The sequence below is a fragment of the Halyomorpha halys genome, unplaced genomic scaffold, assembly GCF_000696795.3.
Source record: "Halyomorpha halys isolate HHAL.00 unplaced genomic scaffold, Hhal_1.1 Scaffold87.1, whole genome shotgun sequence".
Lineage (NCBI taxonomy): Eukaryota > Metazoa > Arthropoda > Insecta > Hemiptera > Pentatomidae > Halyomorpha > Halyomorpha halys.
This window is the reverse complement of record NW_027115705.1, coordinates 898,588-910,114: the sequence shown is the minus strand read 5'-3', so window position 1 is coordinate 910,114 and position 11,527 is coordinate 898,588. Positions and strand designations below refer to the sequence as shown.

The following is an 11,527-nucleotide window of genomic DNA, read 5'->3' as shown; positions in this document are numbered from 1 at the left end:
ATATTATTCTAATTATGGTAGTTGCTATGGTTATTGCTTTCTGCTCCCGACCGCGAATTCCTCACACTTGGCCTTAGACAACCGACACCGTTATCATATGAATTCCAAGCCCCGGATTCCTTCCAAGATAAGCGCAGTGCCAAGACAAATCTCCGAGAGTTCTGTTGCCCCGGTCAATAACTCTTGAGATCCGCTAATGATGCTTCCTGCAGGTGGCTGCATCTGTCTCTGCCAACTCCTTCGGCGAGATAAGGATTCAGCCTGCTTCTGCATTAGGGAATGTCTCAGTACTACTAATAGTATAGGGTTTATACGAGCATGTTAATGGAAATAGCGGTATTCGTATTTGTAGGATCTAAAATAAATAAATATTTATCATTCGTGATTTTATTGGTCAATGAGACTATCTACTACTGATTTTACTTCGTTGTAAGCAATGATGCAATGATGTAAAGTCTCTTAATGGTATTTTAAATTAATTAAACATTACAAAAAAAAAAGTACAACTGCTTTCCTGTCTATTGGAAAATTGCAAAAACTGTACCGCATAAGGATCAAGAATGACTTACTAGCTATAGGCCTGTCGGTTTTCTTATTATTTATTTGAAAAAACAAATTATACGAATAGTTGGTTTCTCTGCATGCCTTTATGATACCATTACATGCCTACTTAATATTGTGATGGATGGAGCCTTTTCTCATGGTTTTCAGAAGGTTACTATCACCTCATCACTTAATAATGACAACATTAAAAACAAATCTTTAATTTTGTTTAGTGGACCACAATAAAGCATAATTTTTCCGATACAAGAAGTAACCAAACTTAAACATTTTATAGGGATACAAATTAAATTAAATAATAATATATAAAAGCTATGATAAGGCTGAATGTTCACATCTAACTTCAACCAGATTTCTTTGAGAAGAAATATCATCGGAGAACAGGTTGCTAGAACCTCATATATTTCTATAGAGAATATTATTACGTTAAATATACGATATAACATATATAATGTGTTACCCACAATGTACTACTGGGTAGTTATGAGTATGAAAGGTCATGGATTCAGTACTTTGTAAGGAAGCACTGTTAGAACAACAGTTATATTATAATTACAATATTTTAATATTATACAAGGAGGTGACCTTTTCAGGATCACCCTTAACTGCTAGATTTTTCCCCAATTAAGAGTACCCACTTTATAAGGCTGGGTGGACCCTAGGTGGCCTCCACAACCTACAGAGTAGACTCACGGCTACAGTGTAACAAAAATAATTATCTGCCTTGGCCGGATTCGAAAGGGGCCCTGGAGTTAGTTTCATAGTGACGTGCCATCACGACCTCAAAACCCAATTCCATACGGGTAAGTCAAAGTAAAAATAGAACAAATGTTTGAGAAGTTAAAAAAACTTAATTAAAAACTTAAAAAAAATTAATTGCCGAAACCCGGGATCGAACCAGGGACCTTTAGATCTTCAGTCTAACGCTCTCCCAACTGAGCTATTTCGGCTTGCTGGTACTTGGGATGAAGTGGTGGGGTGACTGGAAATATATCCTTATTAAAAAAATACCTTGTTTCATGGATACCTCTACATGCCATTATAATCTCACATCAAATTTACTACATGTATTAGTATATGCAGTTGTAAATGTTAATAAATAAATCTGAACAAAGTATAAAACTTCGTCTTGCGTAGCAACTGGCTGCTAACATAATGTTAGTAAATGAAAAGTTCGGATTTCGACATTATCATTCTACCACCAACTAATTAGCCCAAATAATAATTGAGATAACCGAAAATTTTAATCAGAAAAAAACATACTAGCTTGATCCTTATAGGAATCACAAACGCATTCAACACTTATTATTATTAGACAATGTTATTAGAGAAAATGTTAGTATTACTAAATGTAATCCCATAAGGATACATGTAGAAGGTTTATTATATTTTTTTCTATAGACCAAAAATTCTAGAATTGTAGAAAACACTTGAAGTAGAATCAAACCTCATCAGAAAATTTGTTTTAAAAAGGGAATACCTGAGCTTAAATGATCTATATCCTGAAATAGACATGATATATCCGGTGACATCATTTATGTAGAACATCACTTGTGTTGTTCCTGCATTAGGGATGGAATGCAGCACTAATGCACTGTGAATCTCCGTTTCTTCCGTCAGCCGTTTCACGTTTTCTCCAAAACATCATCATTCCACTGTTTCTTTTACCATCCTTTCAAAATTGGATTCCACCATCGCATAGTTATCCAGTATCGCCATAACTTCCTCCTTTACGAAATTTTATTCGACAGGGTAATCCCCCAAGTGCTATTATGTTCGTTCTTGTCTGAATGCATAATAAACTCTTTTTTTCATTTTTCTAAAATGTGTGATTAAATTTTTTTATATTATAAGTTTTAGTTACAACTAGTCTTACAGGATAAATGGATGGCGATGAGATACTATGTTGTCATTATTAGTTGATAAATCTTGTAAAATTAAAATATTTTCTTTTATGATATAATTTGTTAATTCAACTGAGCAGTTTATTTCCGAAACCCTCCCAACAGTAAAGTACTGTGAAACTTCTCTTAACGGGCACCCCTAAACAACGGAATATCCTCCTAAAGGATAATTTTGTTAAAACCATGGCCAACAATGTACAAATTTTATTCATTTGAACCCCTCTTTTGCGGAACGTGTACAAAAATTTCATTCCTTATCAGTACTTTTTAGTCCTCGAAGTTTAACAATTCATAAGTATGAATATGCAAATAAATGATTTAAAACATTTACAGGAATGGACTAAGAGAGATTTAATTATTGTTGATACATTATTCTGTGTTTGTCGATAAAAAATTTTAAATCTTTTTTCTAAATTTGAGTTTTTAGTTTTACTATTCGACTAATCTAAACCCTCTTTGGGTTTAGATTAGTCGAATCAAAAATTGTATATATAAAAAAAACCCTGTTTTTTCCCGAAATTATGGTCCTTAGTCACTAATTACCCCTAGATAATTCTCGAAATTTACATATTGTCCAGCAATTTTCAAATTTGTGTCCTTACACTTCAACGATGGTTGAGAAAAAAACATTGATTTTTTAAATAAGTAGTATAAAATTCAATTATTATTTATTTATTTTTTTGGACGTAATATCTCTTCTCAATTTCATGTTTACATTCATTTTGTATAAACCCATTCTTAATGGACACCACTGTAGAAAGGATATAACTGTCTTTCCCGTGGGTATTTTGGAAATAAACGGAAATATGTGATATTTCAAATAAACAATATGTGTTTTTTTTGTTTTATTTTTTAATAAGTAACTACTTATTAGTATTTTGGTACTAATAACAGTACTACAGTGTTCATTGAAGTTCAGTTTGTAATCAAAGATTATTGCTGTTGTCGGCATTGAGTTTTTTTTTTCTTTTTTATGTCGTTTGGCTTTATATCATTTAATTTATCTATGAACTCAAAATTATTTATAACTTACTATTTTTAGATAGATATAATAATAATCCATCCAATAGGAAACATGGCATAAACTGATTTTTGTTAATAATAATAATAATAATAAATTAGCATAAATTTGAAAATTTTTAACTAGTACCCGTGTATGAAAGAAACAGTCCAACATGTGAATTTTTTTATTATAATTGATTGGTCCGTTTCCAAAATTGCACTTTATTGGCGATAAAATATTCCATTTCTTCCTGCTCGGCAAACTGGCAATTTTTGTCATAAAAGGCCAACTTGCCTAAAGTGTCGGATAAAGAGGAAAAGTTTTCTACGGGCGCTATAAAGCTGGGTTACATAAACCTGAATTTTAAAACACTCCAGAGCTCTGGCCGCTACATCATTAAGCTTAATTTTAGGATAGTTAAATATTTTATGTAAATCTGAATTTTATATCTGTCATATTTTTAATTACTTTCGCCGCACTGTGAAAAAGTTTTTTTTTATTCCTTGAAAATGTATAATTTTTAGAAGATTGAAGCAACATCTACAAGTATTTTTGTTGAATTGTAACTTAAATATATATTTTTTTATGGTTGCTTTTCTGAAATTAATTTTTATTATTATTAATGAATTATTTGACTCACTTTTTATGTTAATTTATTTCGTAATATATAATGAATAAAATCGGATAATATAATAACAGAGTATGATTATTAATTAATGTTGTTGTTATTACCTTTTTGTTTTTATTATAAACATCATTTGAGTCAACTACGCTTATTGTTTTTATAATTAAGTTATGATTACATCCACCAAGAAGGTATATTTGCATTGATTAGTAAACCGATGGTTTTTGTATTACGTTTTTTCGTGATTATGCAATAGATGCTAACCACTAAATATTTTAATTGTATTCAACGGCATGCTATTATCATATATGGTGATTATTGGTTATTTAATATAATTAATGGTGATATGTAACGGTTGGAGTGGCGCAGTGGATGGTGTACTAAATTTTTTACCATACCCCAGTTTTAAAAAGTAATTTTTCTGTTATCCCGGCTCTGAATTAACTTTAGAGGCGGGAGAATGGGCCAATTACCCTGTATCTAAAACCATTCCTTCCTTGTATTAGTTTGTGAGTCAGCGCGAAAAATTCACTTCTGAAAAAAACTTTTATATCACTTGTTTGAGTATTTATTACAAAATGTTTTTTTTAAAAAAAAGTGATTATTCATTTGGAGCTCCATGTCTTCTATTCTGTCTTTAATACTACTTACAACGCTAGAAAATCGAACAGAATGTCTTTTAAAGTCGAGTAAACTTGCTGAAATATGAGCTCTAAAAGAGCTATTTACGTCTAATAATTCCAAGATATACTTTTTTAGAAAAGAACATTACATTAAAAATGTAGTAAAAAATCTAGTTAATGAATTAATTTTAAGAAATCTATACCTCATGAATAATGAGATGCACAAATGTCTATTAGCACTCATATTGCAACTAATTTAATCTGCTATGAAGTAGTCTTTGACGTTTATCTTCGTAAGATTAATAGTTTTCATGTTATTTGCCTCAATAAATTAACAAAATTTTGATTTCTACGTGTTTAGAAAAATTTTTAGTTTACGAAAAATTATATCTTAGGAACCACTAGACGTACAGATATCTGTCAGCACTCAAATTAAAGCTAGTTTATGTATTATAAAAATTATATAAAGTGGTTTATGACATTTATTTTCGTAGTAGTAGTGTTCATGATATTTACTAAAATAAATTTATTTATAGTTCTTTACAAAACTTAGTTTGCAAAATTCAGATATACTTTCTACAAATGTATATCGCCGGAACTATTCATCGTAAATAGTTCTTTTGGAGTTCATAGTTTAGCAAATTTACTCTAATTGATCTTCTTTTAGGTGTTAAAGTGATTTAGTTACTTATAAAGATATGGAGCTTCGAATGAAAAATTAATTTTTTTTAACAGTTTGAGACAGCCACGATTTTGCAGGTTGCATGATCTGACTGGTTTTGACTCATTTCTTTATTGGTAATGCAATAAAGATTCAAAGTTCTATAAAAGTTTTCATCAAATTATGTCGATTTTTTTGCACGGGCTCTTTCTTGGACTATATAATTTGATACTGTACCCTAAGCCATTTCTGCTTTAAAATAAAGGGGATTTTTATTATTACATTACATATTTCCAAATAGGGGGTTAGAGTAATTACAATTCTGACGTATTTTAGCTGTAAATTATTTGCATTGAGTAGTAGTACGTTCTGTCTTGCTGGTAATTGAGATAGAAGGGTATATTCACACGCTATTTACATTCAACTTGGGGATCACCGCATCGGGTTTACCACCTACTTGTTGAAGAAAAAGCAGCAGTACAGTAGATCCCGGCGCTCCTCCCAACAGCTTGTATTTAAAGCCAGTGGAGGTTGATGCACAGATGCTTGGGAATATTTTATTCCCAAAGCTCGAATATTATTCACAATAGGTCTCTGGACTACTACCGTTTCAAGCTTCAGGGAAGATTGGGATGGGTGAAGTTGGAGACCTAAAAGATGGTTATCAGTAAATTTCTCATGAAATGTGAACAATTTGGATGAAATAAGCTTAGAATCTAATAAGGGTGTTAAGGTCATAATGTAGGTATTGTTTTCTTATTAGGAAGCATTTCTTATTGATTGATGCACTTAGGACTGGAAAAATTGAAAGCGTTTGATATTAGAAGCTCTAGTCCAGCGTAAGTCCAGACAGGTTATAGTTTTGTCTTGTAAATTAGTTTGTTCTCAACTGTGAGCTGAGGTTTCCTTGGTCAAATCCTCGGTTAATGTCTTACCCTTCAAGTCTATTATAAAGGTTCTCTGTTAGCCTTCTGCTTAGGAGAAAACCTAGATACCGGACTATGTCTGAGAAAGGAAGGAGTATAAAATTAAAATGAACTGTCTGATGCATATAAATTAATTAATTACATTACATTAATACTTGATGTATTTTATATGAATATAAACCCGTTACAATATTATAATAAGTTATTACATTTAATTTTTTATTTATTGTCATTTTATTGTTACAGGTAAGTTCTGTTGAATAATACAGTGGTGTAGATTGAATTGAACTTGATTGGAATGAATCAGGTGGGTTTAGATTTAATTATTTATTTTTAATTATTATACTAATTATTAATTATTTTAACTTATACCGTTATATTCCCCTTTGGATAAAGCAAAAATAGTTTTTTATTTCGATGGATCACATTTTCGTTTGTTTACTGGAGAGCAGTGTGAACAGATATTTCTGGGTTCGAATCCGGCTTTGTCAGATGATTATTTATGTGAATTAGCCTTGTGGGTTCGGTAGCTCCAGCTAGCCTCATGAAATGTGTACCCTTAGTTGGGTAAAAATCTTAAGATATTCAAAATTCAATTAAATTTAAATTTAAAAAAATTAAGAAATGTATTAATTTAATTAACTAAAAAATTAAAATTAAAAACATTTAAATAAAAAATTGTAGTAATAGTAAATTGTTAAAAACTGTATCCTTAACGTCCAAGGTACAAGTATGGATTTAAATATCCTTAAGGTAGTAAAAATTTAGTTAAATTAAAATTAAAAAAAAAGGAATAAATTAATTTAATAAAATAAAAATTAAAATAATTAAATTAATTAGGAATAAAATTAAAATTAAAAACAGTTATATAAGAGTTTGTAGTAATGCTAAATTGTTTAAAAAATAGATGTAGTATCCTTTACTTACATTACGAATTATATACCGCTGCATAACTTGAATATTAATACAAATTAAAAAAAAAACTTTTGATTTTGTTTAGAATAGGGTGTATTCCAAAGATAGTAACGTAGACTGGGGTCACTTTCTTAACTCAGATCGTCCTACTTTCCTACAGTTGTTTGAGTTCCTAAAAATTAACTCCGGTCAACGATACAATATACGAAATACATCAAACACAAAATTAAATTCAAAAATATTTTTTGTCAGCAGATCTACTAATCATGTAAAACAGGAATTTATGATTTAAATATATTTAGTAAAGTCTTCATTTAATTTAATTACCCTGTAATGTTTGATTATTGGTCATGCTTTCGAGTAATTAATGGCAATGTCTTCTTTTTAACCAATGAACATAACTTTGAACTTAATATTATGGAAACTGGTTATTATGATTGATTTAGCTGGATTGTTTTATTTCAAATCCGATTTAATATGTAGGAGCGACTGCTACCGCCTCTTCTACAACCCACTCAATCTACTTTTTTTCGAATGTTGTAGGTATCCATGTTTGGAAATGACATCACGTTTTAATATTAAGTCATAATATTACGCAACTTAGCTGTACTGGTTGTATCATGTAAATTAAAGTAAGTTGATAATTTTTTAGTTTATTGTTTTTGAAAGTTCAATGACAAGGTCTGATCGTAGAATTTGCTGTACGTTAAAAGCAAGTTTTAATGTAGGTTTTCTGCTTCAAAAACTCACGGAATAGCAATATTTGTTTTATCTCTTATTTTCCAAATATGATTAAGCTTTGATCCTATATCGATATTGAACTGACTCAAACTTATGCAAATTTGACAGTGCTATATCCTCTCGTCAATAGATCTCGAATATAAATACTACCATTTTAATTTATAAGTAATAATATATATGAGGAGAAAATGGTTGGGGGTGAGTTCAGTAAATAACACAATTGAGTTGAAAGAACTTATTTAATAGTGCCAACGTTTCGGCCAGAGTTCCTAGCCTTCATCGGGGCTTAGAACTAAAAGGTATTATAACTAAGGAATCTAAAAAAAACCAAACAAAAAAAATAGAGAAAATATTTACAGAATGATTAAAATAAATAATTATACAGAATGAAAATTAATAATTAAGTGATGAAAGAAGTGGAAAATAAAACGTTTATATATGTAATTAAATATGTAAGTAGAATAACGTAATCAAGGAAATAAAAATTTTAAAAGTTATATACAATGTAATGCAAAGAAGCAAAAAAATATGAATATTTTAATTTAATAATAATTAAAAAATTAAAGATATGTAAAGAAAAATAAAAGAGAAAGAAAATATATGTAACTAATAAAATATTTAAGTGTAATTAAATAATAAATTAACTAGAATAAAGAAGCAAAAGTAATAATAATAATAAAGGCTCGGCGACCCGAAGGTTCGGTGCCAATTCCACCAATCGATCTCTACATACATCTGTCTGCTGCAAACCCAAATCTGCTAAATCACACTTGATGCAATCCTCCCATTTACTATTACCCTTTGGATGTTTACCTGTCGGTTTAGTATTTTTTTAACACTTTAATAAAACAGTTTCCTCAATTCATCAATGTTTATACTATTAAATTATCCCGTTAACTCATCCTTCTTGGGTCCGAATATTTTATGTAATACTTTATTTCCAAAACCCCTGAGGTGTGGTTGTTCTTCCTTTAGTTAAAGAGGCCGCGTTTCGCATCCCTAAAGCTACTGCTCTTAGAATATCCTCTAGAAGGATCTATTGATAAAACAATATTATTTTTGGTTTTTTTCCATCTATTATTTTCCAATTACATATTTATTATTATTTCTTAGATATTTTATTTTTATTATTTTATTATTAAGATTTATTTTTATGAATTAAAATTATTCAGTAACTATAAACTTGTAAATAGTTAGTGGTATCTTCTTTTCACGAAGAATTTTTAATAACCCTGCAATGCCCACCAGCAATAAAAACCTTTGATCAAGTGGCAGTTTGTATAAGTGAAGTGTATATAGCTTGGATCAAAAAATATAAATGAAATAGTGGAAGAAGATAGTTGACCGTATGAAGTAGATTGTAGTATATTTATATTTCATAAATATTTAGCAATATTTATATTTCATATATCATTCGATCACCAATTATTACTTATTACACTTTTTCATCTTTCCCCTTCAAATGAGAGAATAATTTTAAAAACAATATTTTTTAATTGAGAATCGACCCTACGTCATAACTTCTGATTCACCTCCCACTAACTTATTGAAGGATCCGGTCCTGACTTAAAAAGCCCAGTGGAGAGAGCACACCCCTTGACGTCATTCACAGTGAAATGGAAAATGAATTATTTCCTGAATTCGAACTCCATTCACTTGAATAGCATCTTGGTAAAAGTTCTCGAGGATCATATATCGTTCATTTATCATTTTTGGAAAATCTTTCTCTTGTCTTCTTAAAAAATGTTGCATCCTTTCTTTTACTTTTAGGCATCCCAATACTTTTTTCTCATATCTGTAAAAAAAATCGAGTCTTTCACTTCTACTTTACTTAAGTAACAGATTTGATTGTGTTCGATCTTTCAGACTAATAGATTTTTCAATTTTTTTTTTACAGTATTTTAATAGTCTATTTATCATAGGAATTTTAAATCATCTTTTTTTTTCTTGAAAAAAGTAGACAATTACGCAATCGATTATCTGTTTTATTCAGTAATTAATCTAAATAATTACGAAATTATGGCAATAAATTCATTACTACTGAAATGAAGGTAATCATGGCTCCCTTTCTTACACGTGACCGGATATCTAAATATGTTCAGGTCGACGGAATTGACGGCTATATTTCCTCCCTATTAATGTTTAAATTGTTTTGTTTATAATTGTATGGCTTTGTTTTTAATATACTTGATTATGATATGCATGCATTTGATTCTCTATTTGCAGAATATTAAATAACTGCGTTTAATAGGTATTTTACATTCAGTTACATATATGTGAAATTTATAATTCAGTGTACTGTGTTCGTGAAACTGTTTACTTAAACATCCCAAAAATGGAACTACGATTTGTATATTTATTTATATGGGATAATTCCAGTTACATATATATAAAAAGAACAAATGGTTTAAATTAATATGAGTACAAATAATTTACAAGAAAATGAATACAAATACATAACAATTATATACATTAATTAAAATATAAATGATACATAAATATGATGTAAATTACAAACAGAAATTTAAATTTAATGCCTATAGATGGAATATAATATATAATTTAAAATAATATAAATAAATATAAAAGTTTTAGTTTTAGTAATAAATATTGAAAATAGTACATTGAAACAAGAGTAAAAAGTGACAATAATGGGGGTGATTTGATTTATGGATTTTTTAAAGTTTTTATATGGAGTTTATTTTTTAATTGAGATGAAATGAAAATGTTTTAATTAAATTCACCAGGTTGTATCAAATGTCCCGAGAAATTAGGACTGGTTCTTAACAAATTTTCTTGGCGGATGACGTAATGAGGGCTTGGATTCTTTTTTTGTCTGTATCCCCTGACAAAATGAAATGTCAACGACTCACTTTCTATAATATAGGGGCCTGATGATCAAATGCGATAGAACAGACTGATAGAAACGTTGTCTCGATCTGATTCCTTTTCGACATACTATTCATTTGGGAAAACATTTCTCAAAACATGTTTATCGAACATGAAGTAACTAATAACACAATATTCATTTTTCTACTCGTTTGAATCCGTCTAGCTCTTCCAAGCGTTTAAAATAATATCTACTCCTTACATATATCTCTATATTAGTTGATTAATTGAACACAGAATTCGTTCTTCTCTTTCTAGATTCTCAATCACTGTAGCAAAAAATATAAACATTGATTTTTATAAATCATATATTTTCTGTTATTATATATGTAAATGATTGAAAATATGTTTTTCCTCTATTCTAAATGTTAAGAGTTTCGTTCATTGTCGAATTTCTTGAACTCATTAGAAAAGAATCCTTAATTTTTAAAATTGCTTTTTAAGAAAAGTTCATTGTCAATTTTAATATTCATGAGATAATATTAATATTAAGTCTTGAAAAATACAACAAACATCCCTTTCATATGTCACTGACCTATATTAATAGTTTCTTGAAGAAGTTTGTCGGGGGGTGCGGTGAGCAAAGAACAACATAAATAAACAAAACCATATTTATTTATTTTATGCCGACGTTTCGACGTTCCTTTCTCCATATACTACCTTTTCCTATTGTATATAT

General features: G+C 29.3%; 1 protein-coding gene and 1 non-coding gene across 2 annotated transcripts in view; one reads left to right on the top strand and one right to left on the bottom strand.

The window, feature by feature from the left end:
- The window catches only part of trio (trio Rho guanine nucleotide exchange factor), a 669,473-nt gene that overhangs the window by 170,130 nt on the left and 487,816 nt on the right, over nucleotides 1-11,527 (top strand). The window lies entirely within an intron of this gene.
- On the bottom strand, nucleotides 1,439-1,511 carry TRNAF-GAA (transfer RNA phenylalanine (anticodon GAA)). Its single transcript has one exon. It is a non-coding gene; the product is annotated as a tRNA-Phe (tRNA).